This window comes from Pleuronectes platessa, chromosome 7 (assembly GCF_947347685.1).
Source record: "Pleuronectes platessa chromosome 7, fPlePla1.1, whole genome shotgun sequence".
In the NCBI taxonomy this organism is placed as follows: Eukaryota; Metazoa; Chordata; class Actinopteri; order Pleuronectiformes; family Pleuronectidae; genus Pleuronectes; species Pleuronectes platessa.
Window position 1 is genome coordinate 13,174,300 of NC_070632.1, and position 10,096 is coordinate 13,184,395.

General features: G+C 38.5%; 1 long non-coding RNA gene across 1 annotated transcript; it reads left to right on the forward strand.

Moving 5' to 3' along the window:
- Positions 1–783: 783 nt before the first annotated feature.
- Positions 784–9,823, forward strand: LOC128444523 (uncharacterized). Its single transcript, XR_008339156.1, has 3 exons — positions 784–830; positions 7,174–7,301; positions 9,478–9,823. It is a non-coding gene; the product is annotated as an uncharacterized LOC128444523 (long non-coding RNA).
- The last annotated feature ends 273 nt before the right edge of the window (positions 9,824–10,096 follow it).

Below are 10,096 nucleotides of genomic sequence, written 5' to 3' on the forward strand. Positions count from 1 at the left end.
CTGAGCACACACATGCCTCCTACAATGGTAAAGCTCTCAAAACAGCCAAATGCTGGTATATTGTTTGTTCAGTCCGATGCCTTTGTGTTGCATGGAGTAATGAACACTGCAGGCTGCCTGAGAGGTTTTATACTTCTCGTGTTGTTAAGCCCTAAACCACACACACCACCACTGACTCCACTGCTGCTCCCTTTAATAAGAATGGGTGTTTTACTAATGGCAGTAATGGTGCCAATGGAGCCCGTGGAGCTCCAGTACAAAGACCCTGCCCCCTATTAGCTTTGTGGTTGGAAAAGGCAAATGTGAGGAGGAATCTGACTGAAGTGTATAAACTGAACACCAATGTTTCCAGTTGTTTTTGTTTTTAGATGATTGATTTATTGTTTAGTAAATAAAGTATCAAGATCCAATGAAAAAAAATCGTTACAAGGTCTGATTGCCCCTGTTCATAACAACAAAAACAAAAATTGAATGGTATTCAAATTGCACCTTTGTTTTACATGGGCACTTGTGTGAGGAGGCATAATCTATTTGGGGTTTAATTTTGAATATTTCATTTTCAACTAGATGTTTCAGTAGGCCTGTTTACTGATGCACTGTTTAAACACTAACCGCCTGTGTGTTGACAATTTTAACAGGAACTAATCTTCAGATCTGATAATTGTGAGGGAAAAAAAACTTCTCTACACTGTTAAGAGTCTCTCAAAAGTGTTGCAAATATGGCAGGGTGGAGGAGACGGGGAGGGGAGAGCGAGGTGTCACGTGAAAGAACAGAGTGCAGGAGGCGGACGTGGGAGGGAGAGACGGATCAATACGAGTCAGGAAATAAGGTAGAAAAGGTTATTTACTTGACATTGATCTGTTGTAGCGGCAACAGAGCTTGCCCTGTTTCTCTTTTGTTAACCTTTAAGCCCGAGTATACTCACAAATGACGGGAGAGTCCACTAACAGGTGTAAATTATGGATCGAAGGAGTTCGAACTCCCTCTGTCACCGACTGTCATCTATAAGGTGACAGCCATGAAGAAAGTTAAACATCGATGAAGACAGTGAGAACAATTTTATTATGCACTGAGGTTTGAGTTTCTGTCTTCAAAGTAAGACCAGCCGTGACACATACATACATATCCCATACATACATATCCTATACATTATTAATCTGCAGTAAACGCACAGTTTCATTTAAGTTATAAATGTCAGAAAGTGAAGGGAAACTATTTTCTTAGACTAACTGAATGTCATGTATAGTATCCTTACAGTACATTCCTGTGAGGCCAATAAGTTATATAGATTTAAATATTCAGTGTAGACTAAGGGAAGTAGTTTGCTAAAGGTGAAAACCTAGTATGTGGAGGTCAGGGCCTTGAGTGTGCTCGTATAATTCTTAGAACTAGTTATTCTTTATTTTGCTACCAGGCACACACTAATAAAAGAATGTTGGCTTTCTTAAGTGAAGTCTTTTGCAAAGCTGAGCTAAGCCTTTATAATCGCCCAATCGGTACCATAACTTCATTTTGCTGACACAACCTAACCCAGTTTGTGTTGACTAACTGAATAACACATTGTAATCATACTGTAGTGGCCTTTCACAGATAAGTAATGCAAAATGTTTATTAAGAACTTTCCAATGGAACATTATGAGGTTGTATAAAATAGTCCGGTATGTACTTTCTGATGTAATAATTTTGAAAATAAAATATAAACAAAGCAACCAGGTTGACTGAGAATATTTCTGATTGTGGTTTCCCAAATCTAAAAACTTGCAGTGTCTGTTACATTGTTTAATGATCGCTGATTATTATAGTAATAACCGGGTTTTTGGCAAAGTACTCGTGATGACCTAAATGAGGTGTCTTTTTCTTTGTATGTCCACAGAACAGGTAAAGACAGGAAAAGATGAAACTAATCTCCATTTCGTTAGATTTGCCCGAATATAATAACAATATTCTGAATCTTTTTGACTACATCAAATACTTAATCAGCTAATCTCGCGAACATTGTCAGCGCAATGACGTCTGAAGCCTGCACAAGAAGTTATGAGTTCACATGAGTGTCACAATTGTGCATTAATATGATCTTATCATAGCGCATGAAACTAGAAAAAAAAGAATTAGAATGGTGGCAAATAGTTTTCTATAAGAAAGTATTGTACACATAAGGATTGTTGTTGCACCATTCCTGAATGTTGAGAGCACAATGTTGTTTAAACCTGATGATTCTGGATGAAATATTGTTCATGGCCAGTCAACTACTAACCACAGTGGCAGCTATGGTAGTATTAATGTATTTGTATTTCAGGAGTTGACCTGGATAAAATTGCAATTGTGCTGTTATATTGTTGTTTATAAAATGATTATACAGTAAAATGATTTAAAACGTGGTTGCATTATAAAATGAAAGGCACAACTGATCTCAACATCATGGAAAAGGTGCAATATCTAACAATCATTTAAAAAGGAAAACACCATGCAACCCCTGTTCAAATCACTGCAATCCTGAATGTGGGAAACTGGTATGTAAAGCTAATATGAGCAGAAACACAAAAACTACTAATGATATTGTTAGAAGGATATTCACTACAGACAGAAGGGTCATGCAGTGTGCTGCACATCAGCTGTGTCTGGCACCAGCCCAGTCAGCACTTCCACACATCCATCATGTCTCTTTTTTAGTCCATGAAGATGGCACAGACCTGATGCACCGAATGAGGAACTATTTGTTCTTCCATATGCCAGTACTTGTAATCGCTTTCTCAGGATCCTGCCAATTTATGCCCTTTGCCAACAAGGGCCACATGTTTCCACAAAGGGAAGTTTGGCAAATGGTTGAGGATGAGCTTTGGTAGGAAACAAGCCTGGTAACCCAAGTCAGTCAGTAGAATCCTAATAATGTTTTGTGTCTTTTTTCTCTGCATACGTAACAACACAAATTAAACTTGTAAATAAAATGTTTTATAGTGTTAATGGTCACTATCTAAACAATGGAAAACAATGTTCCAATATGAAAGAAAGAGTATATGTACATAAAATACATACACTTTCTTTCTTCCTTCCCTCCCTCTTATTTCTTTCTTTCACCAACCTTAGGGGATTGTGTGTCTAAACGCTGACACCAACAACCTTGTACGTTGCTCTACTTACATTCGAAAGGCATTGCAATTTCAAGATGTGGGACTTTTTCCATTGGCCACCCTAACAGACTGAAACTTAGCCAGTCACACTGACTTGGCAGGGCTGCTAAATAAACATGCATTTGTTGCTTAGGTTCACAACCTTTCCACAAAGCACAAGCATGTTTCTCTAATGAAAAACGTTCAATGTTGCGCTAAAGGCTCTTTTTTTTTTCTGTCACACTCTTGAATTTCATTTATTTCGGCATAAAAGACATCAAATGTAGGTAAACTATGAATACTGGAGTACACACACGCATTGTGAGTCATGTAACAATATAAAAAAACGTATATATTTTTTCTCTTAAGCCCTTAAACAGGTGCATGTGGAGGCACTTCACAGAAATCAGTCCATTGTGTATTCTGGCGACTCATTTTCCGAGAGGAAGTGGACCCATGGGGTGAGTTGACCCTAAAAGAGCCAGGAAATTTGTTTTTTTCCTGCTGAACTTGGCTATATCTCACTTTCTAGAGGTGCCTGTCCCGCTCACTCACTCTCAAGGACCAAGCCAATCTCCCTTTGTAAATAGAACTATGTTTTATAATTCCCCCTCTCTCTCAGATGACCGTATCAATAATGCAGAGGAACCGCATCTGTCCGGCGCCATGAGATTATTTCTCTGATTTGGGCTGACAGTTATGGTAATAGTTTGGCAAACAATCTACTCGAGCAACAATGACCACAGATTACAGCTGTTTTCAGATCAGAGACACTGCAGAGAGGCCCATGATTGATTGCTCACCAAGAGACAGAGTCAGGCAGTTCAGCCCCCCACACCTCACTTTTGCCTCTCCACTCTGATAATGGTAAAATTCCTTTATTTCTAATCTTCCTGGTAATCCTGTTATATTTTAAACACCAGGTCGCTCACCACACAACTATTTAAGAATTTCAAGACTTTGACAGGTTCACCCCTTTTTAACACATTTTTAGTAAATATTAGAACAAATATTTCTTCTATTTATGGAAGAGGTAATAGCCTGCACTTTGTATAAGAGCTATGAGTGTCACAAGATGTTATGGTTATGCGACAGTCACTTATAAATACATTATATAGTTAAAAAAATATAGTTTTTCTATGTAAATAAAAAACATATTTACTAACATGTAATAATTAGAGTTTTTGTTTTAACAATATATAATGTAAATAACTGTTTAAAACCTATTTTCTGAAATGCTAACGCTAAAAGCTGTTATAGCATATCAAAGGCAAGATTGAGAAAACCAAAATACCAATGCAGATGCATAACAGCACCAAACAGCAAACAGCCTGTAATGAGATTCACTGGTACCTTCTGTCTGCTGCATATTTAGCCTCCCTGGTATAACCTTCTGTCATTATTGCTCTTCCCTTGACAGCCACAATATACAGAAGAAAAAATATTGGATATGGAGGTTAGAGATGGTTTATTCTTTCCTACGCAGTCGAGTTAACACCTGTGAGCTCTTAGACTGGATCTGAATTAACAGTCCTTGTAATATAAGAATAGATACAAAAATAAATATCAAAAAGACTGTGAATCTATTTATGGCAAGAAAATAACATGCACTCAATAATTGTTGTTTTTTTTAATTAAAGAGAATTTCTTATAATGTTTTACATTTTATTTTTGCATGCTACAGAAACAATTATAGGTTTCATATTATCTTTAAGTCTTAGATAGTGTATGTTGGGTAAACTATTTACTGTTCCATTTGAGGCTAAATCAGACCTAAAAGCTTTGCCTATAGATTTTTTTAGTTTCAACATGTGTATGAACAGTGGTGAGCTCAGTGCCTACTTTTATGTAACTTCAGCGACGCCAGAATGTGTAAAACATAAACATCTAAAATCCAGTCCAACGTTCTTGCTAGCTGTGCATCGTTTGCTGGTGGGAAGAGTTTGTATCTACATACCTTAGATATCCAACAAAGCAGCTCATTATTTATTAATGACACAAAAGCTGTAACGCCATTTGGCTAATATGAATTTGCATATTTATTAAAAAGGAGACATTTGTGATTAATGGCATCCAGCCATGTCACATGTGGATGAGGAGAAAATCATGGATCAGTACACTGGTGTTCTGACAATGTTATCAAGCAAACAGCCAATGAATGACTGGTTATGTAGCATAATACACATTGTTACACAAGTTGTGCAATTATGCAGCATTACACAATGCAGACATGGTTAACTGATTAATGTATATGTGGATGAGAAAATTGAATCAAGCTCGACCTGTAAATTGAGACCAACACTAAATGACACATTACCTGAGATGACTGTATCAACACTCAAATTACAACTTAGTAGATTGTACTGAACTGTAAAATACTGTGTAGAAATACTGGCTCGTAGCCCTAAACTAAATATAACCCGGAGAAATGGTAAAAATAAGAATTAAAAACTGTCTTGATGACAAGGACATAGTCAGATAAGTGGAGAAGGGCAGTGAAAGAGCTATTCATATGGCCTTTTTACCATTCAAGCTACTCCTGCCCCCCTTCCCCCATTTAGGGATGGCATTAGAGACTGCAGACTGACATACATTTTTTATAGCTTCATAAAGTCATCCAATGACCAGGTCACCCTTCTCATAACTAGGGAGCAGAACGCTTGAAAAAAACCATTCATCACCATGAAAGGGCCTGCTTGTCCAAGCGCCTTCAAACATGCACACAGTCTGGCAAGAGACGCTCAGCACAAATGCTAACGTACTTTTGCCACTAATGCCAGATGACCTTCTCACATCTATTAGCGGGCTGGCTGACGCAGAGGGCAGACACGAGCCCCTCTTGTCTCCTGCAAGGATTTCAATGACAAGGATTAGAAAATATCATGCATGATAATGGCTGTTGCCACCAACAAAGCAAGTGTTGCCGTCTTTTTTAAAACAATGCTAGGTAATGTCAGGTGAATATTAAATAATCGGGGATTAATTGCACACGCAAGAAATCTCCGTCACCGACTATATTGCCCCGTAAATTAGTCGTTATCGTAGAGGTGCAGCAAGAGATAATATAACAGAATAACATGACATGCTTTTTTAAATGTGTCCCCTTTGATTTGGCAAGGCAGAAGGACCTCCGGTGTGGAATTGGAACGCCCCTCACAGACAAACCATCAGACCACCAAACCCCATTAGTGGGCAATTAGTGACAGCTGGTGGGTTGTCAGCTTGGTAATGGCCTCAAAAGGAGTACCCATGGAATACAAAAACCAGCAGCGATGCAATGGTTTAAACCTTGGCGATAAAAGTCAAAACAGAGAGCGGAAAGTGTGAGAACTCAGGTTCACCGGTCTCCATTTTGAGGTCTGAAATTGTTCAGAACGATGTCAGTGAATCCGATCACTTGTTGTTTTTAAATGCACGGCGTTATTATGAGGCAAAACACACAGGGTGACAGCCTTGAGTGCTCTGCCACTTCCTCCCCTTGCTGGCCTTTCAGTTCAAAAGATAAGGCTAAGCTATGTGAGGCACATGAGGTGGACAGGCTGAGAGGCAGGAGGAGGGGGGGAATTGAAGTAGTTTAATAATTTATTTAAGAGGGAAAGAAGGCAGCCAAGGGGAACAAATAGTGTTTCTCCCAGAACCAAGCCCCTCTGACCCCGGCCCTGCGTACCTGAAGCCCAAGCCCCATCGCATTAGTGAAATTCTTATTTGATGGCATTTTAATATTCTGCCTTGATGACTTTTTAGCAACATTTACTTTCGGAGGTCTCGAGCGCTTCCCCCAGAGGAAATGAAACATGTCAAAACCCATTACGAAAAAATCAAAATTTAAATACCTCAGTCGTGTTAGCGGTAATACACACAATCCCCACCGCTCAGAGGCAAGGCTCACAAACACTCATCTGCTTGCCGGCTCGTAATGAGTCTGTTTGATGGGTAAGCGATTTGTGGGTCACCGAGCATACGTTACAGATCCAATTTAACCCTTGATTGCTTGTACTCTGGAGGACCTGGGAAAACGTGTTATTGAAATTTAATACCAGATCATTTCTTCTTCCTCCCATGCAGGGACAAAGGTACGCTTGCATGACTCCTTCGATGGCCTGTGCAGCTGGGGGAGGAGGAGGCAAGATTGACCAAGGAAGGAAGGGACAGCCAAGACAACAGAGAAAACAAAGACAATTTTATGCATGGAGGTAATCTTTGCCTCATCTGCAGGTCATTGCTAAACACCAATCCAATTAGCCCCTGAGGCACTACAAGGAGCACCCACTCAATTTAGTGTGGGTTTGCTATCATGTGATATATCACTTTTATAATAATGTTAATAGCAGTGTGCTGGTAATTGTCAGTGTTGACCAATGACTGTAGAGTAAATATAGACAACATGACAGATCCTCAAAATTGAAGCCAAAACATCTTCATGACCCCCTTGAGGTTAGCAGCATTATGGGTTGTAAACCCCTCCCCCTTCATGTTAGCAGAGGCCGACCGAAAACTAGCATTTATCACGCTGATTTATGTTCAAGTGTTCATTTCCTATTGCTTTTATTTGTTATTTACTAAATTAGAGTGTGACACACTTAATCTATAAATACACTTTTATCAAGTGTTCTAAAGTTTGCCTAAGCTGGTTAATGGTTTATTTAACATTTTAATATGTCTAAAGAGAATTACTAATTGTGATTTTACATGAATATAATAATTTTATAAAAAAAACAAATAAAACAAAATTTACATTGTTCAATCAAATGAGCTTCATCTCAGATGGCATAAACCGCATTGATGGAGTAAATGGTAAATCATTTTTGTATTTTTACGAAGAAAGAGCACTTGAACGCAACACACAATTGTCAATTGCAAAATGCCAACTGCAGTTTCCATAAAATTCTGTTGCGTGAGCAACCATAGTATATTTGAATAAGACAATGCGTTGTAAATAACAGCTTTTGTCAACACCTTTAAATGTAAATTGATCCAAATGGATGAAAAAACTCTTGATATTTATATTTGTGATCAAGTACTCGACAAGAACGCTACTGTGGAGAGAGAATTTGGGATTTACTTATTATCCAATGGGTTTCTGGATCCTTTTTTGTCACATTTGGTTTTAGCAAATGTGATAATAACCCTAACCCTAACAGTTCTGAATGGACTGGTAGAGGAGCTGTACTGGTAAGGGGTCTAATTGAGAGCTCAAGTGAGTCGTCGGCAGGCTGGCATGGCTCATTCACAGTATTTGTCATTAGACTTGACTGCAGGGAGAGAATAGAGTGCACTGCACCACTCGTGTGTAACCAAGATTTATGCTAATGTCTCTCTGCATATGCTTATTCTACATATCTACATTAAACTTAATAGACTGTTACATTGATTCTTAACCTCGGCTTCCATACATGATTACCTTTTCTGATTTCTTTGCAAAATGGCATATAAACACGGGGCAGGGATTTTATCAGCGTGTCAGTGAATTTGTTTCCAGTGGCAGCCCATGGCTCTCATAATCGTTTTGATACTTCAGGGACTCCATCAAGAATGCTTGCCTAAGAGGATACAGTTAACCTGTCACTATATAGATTTCCCACAAAGTCAAGCAGGATTTCTTTTGCCCAGGAGGTCTGTGTTTTTACTGTCAGAGAGGACAGCACATTTTAGGTACATAGTATGTTATATGTATTCAGCCCTTTGCACAACAGTGCCAAACTATGAATGTATTATTGAGAATGTTATTGTACGGATAAGGATGGTTGCTGTGAGAAAAATACAAAACACCTTTTTAAGATCTATATTCTAATATCAACAACTGTTATACTGTTGCCATTAACAACTGTGTAATGTGAAATGATGTCGCTCATGGTGAAAAACTGCAGGTTGGTATCCTCATTCTGTGATGTTTTGGAGTTGGTGGAGACCAAAACAGAGGTTAAAGTAGAAAGGATACTGTACTTAAATTCACCTAACGTTGAATGCTAACGTTATCATATGTCTATTGGATGGGTGTCTGCCATAACATTTTTTCGATATAAATAATACAATAAAATGTTTTGCTTGCAACCCTAGTGGCAAAAAGCTTTAGCTTGGTGTGTCTCAGGCTATTGCGGCCATCTGTCCCCACCTTGCATATTACATGGCAGGCATACCAGATTTTGTCGTCATGGTACTGACAATAAACACACAGTTAATGTTATGGAAGCATCACAGTTTGGTGTGGATTAAACACAAAGACAACCTGGTTAGGTTAAACCGCAGGGAAAGGTTATTAAGTAAATGAACAACAACATCCGTCTTGTGCAGTTTCATACAGCTATAAATAGACAGAACGCAGACTGATGGGTGACTCATGAAATACATTGTACTTTGTTTTTTTTTCAGAGATCTGTCACCACCATGGATGCAGGAAACCAAATTATTTCCCACATCACAGATACGAGCTACATCTCTGTTGTCGCTTCAGTGTGTAACCTCTGTTTTACTAACAGACACACTGACCCTGATCTGACCCCATAGAGAAACATAAACTTTCTCAGCTCGGGGGGGCTAACAGAAGTGAGTGAGTGAGTTAAAGGTCAAAGGAGCGGCGTTGCTGCGCTGTCACACACCTACAGTTAATTGGCAACTATTCTGAAAACCTAGCCCAACTCTGAATAGTTTCTGAATTTTCACAAAACAAAGAATCTATCAATCAATAGAGAAAAACATCAGCATAATAATCTTTAATGAAAACAACCATTTGATCCTGTCATTAAACATGATAATAAGTGTGACACATCATGATACTAAAGTCTGTTGTGAGAAGGTTTTAACACTCTGAAAATGTCGTATGGTTGCAAACCTATTGTAAACACAGATATGCTCTACTTTACTTCAAGGCAAGTTGCCATTCTCCCAATTTTGGAGAATTTTTCAAATCCAAGGTAAAACATTGAAATTGCAAATAGTGTTTAGTGTCCATTTAGCAGTTTGTGTTTTTTTGATATAGAGGGTTATTTTC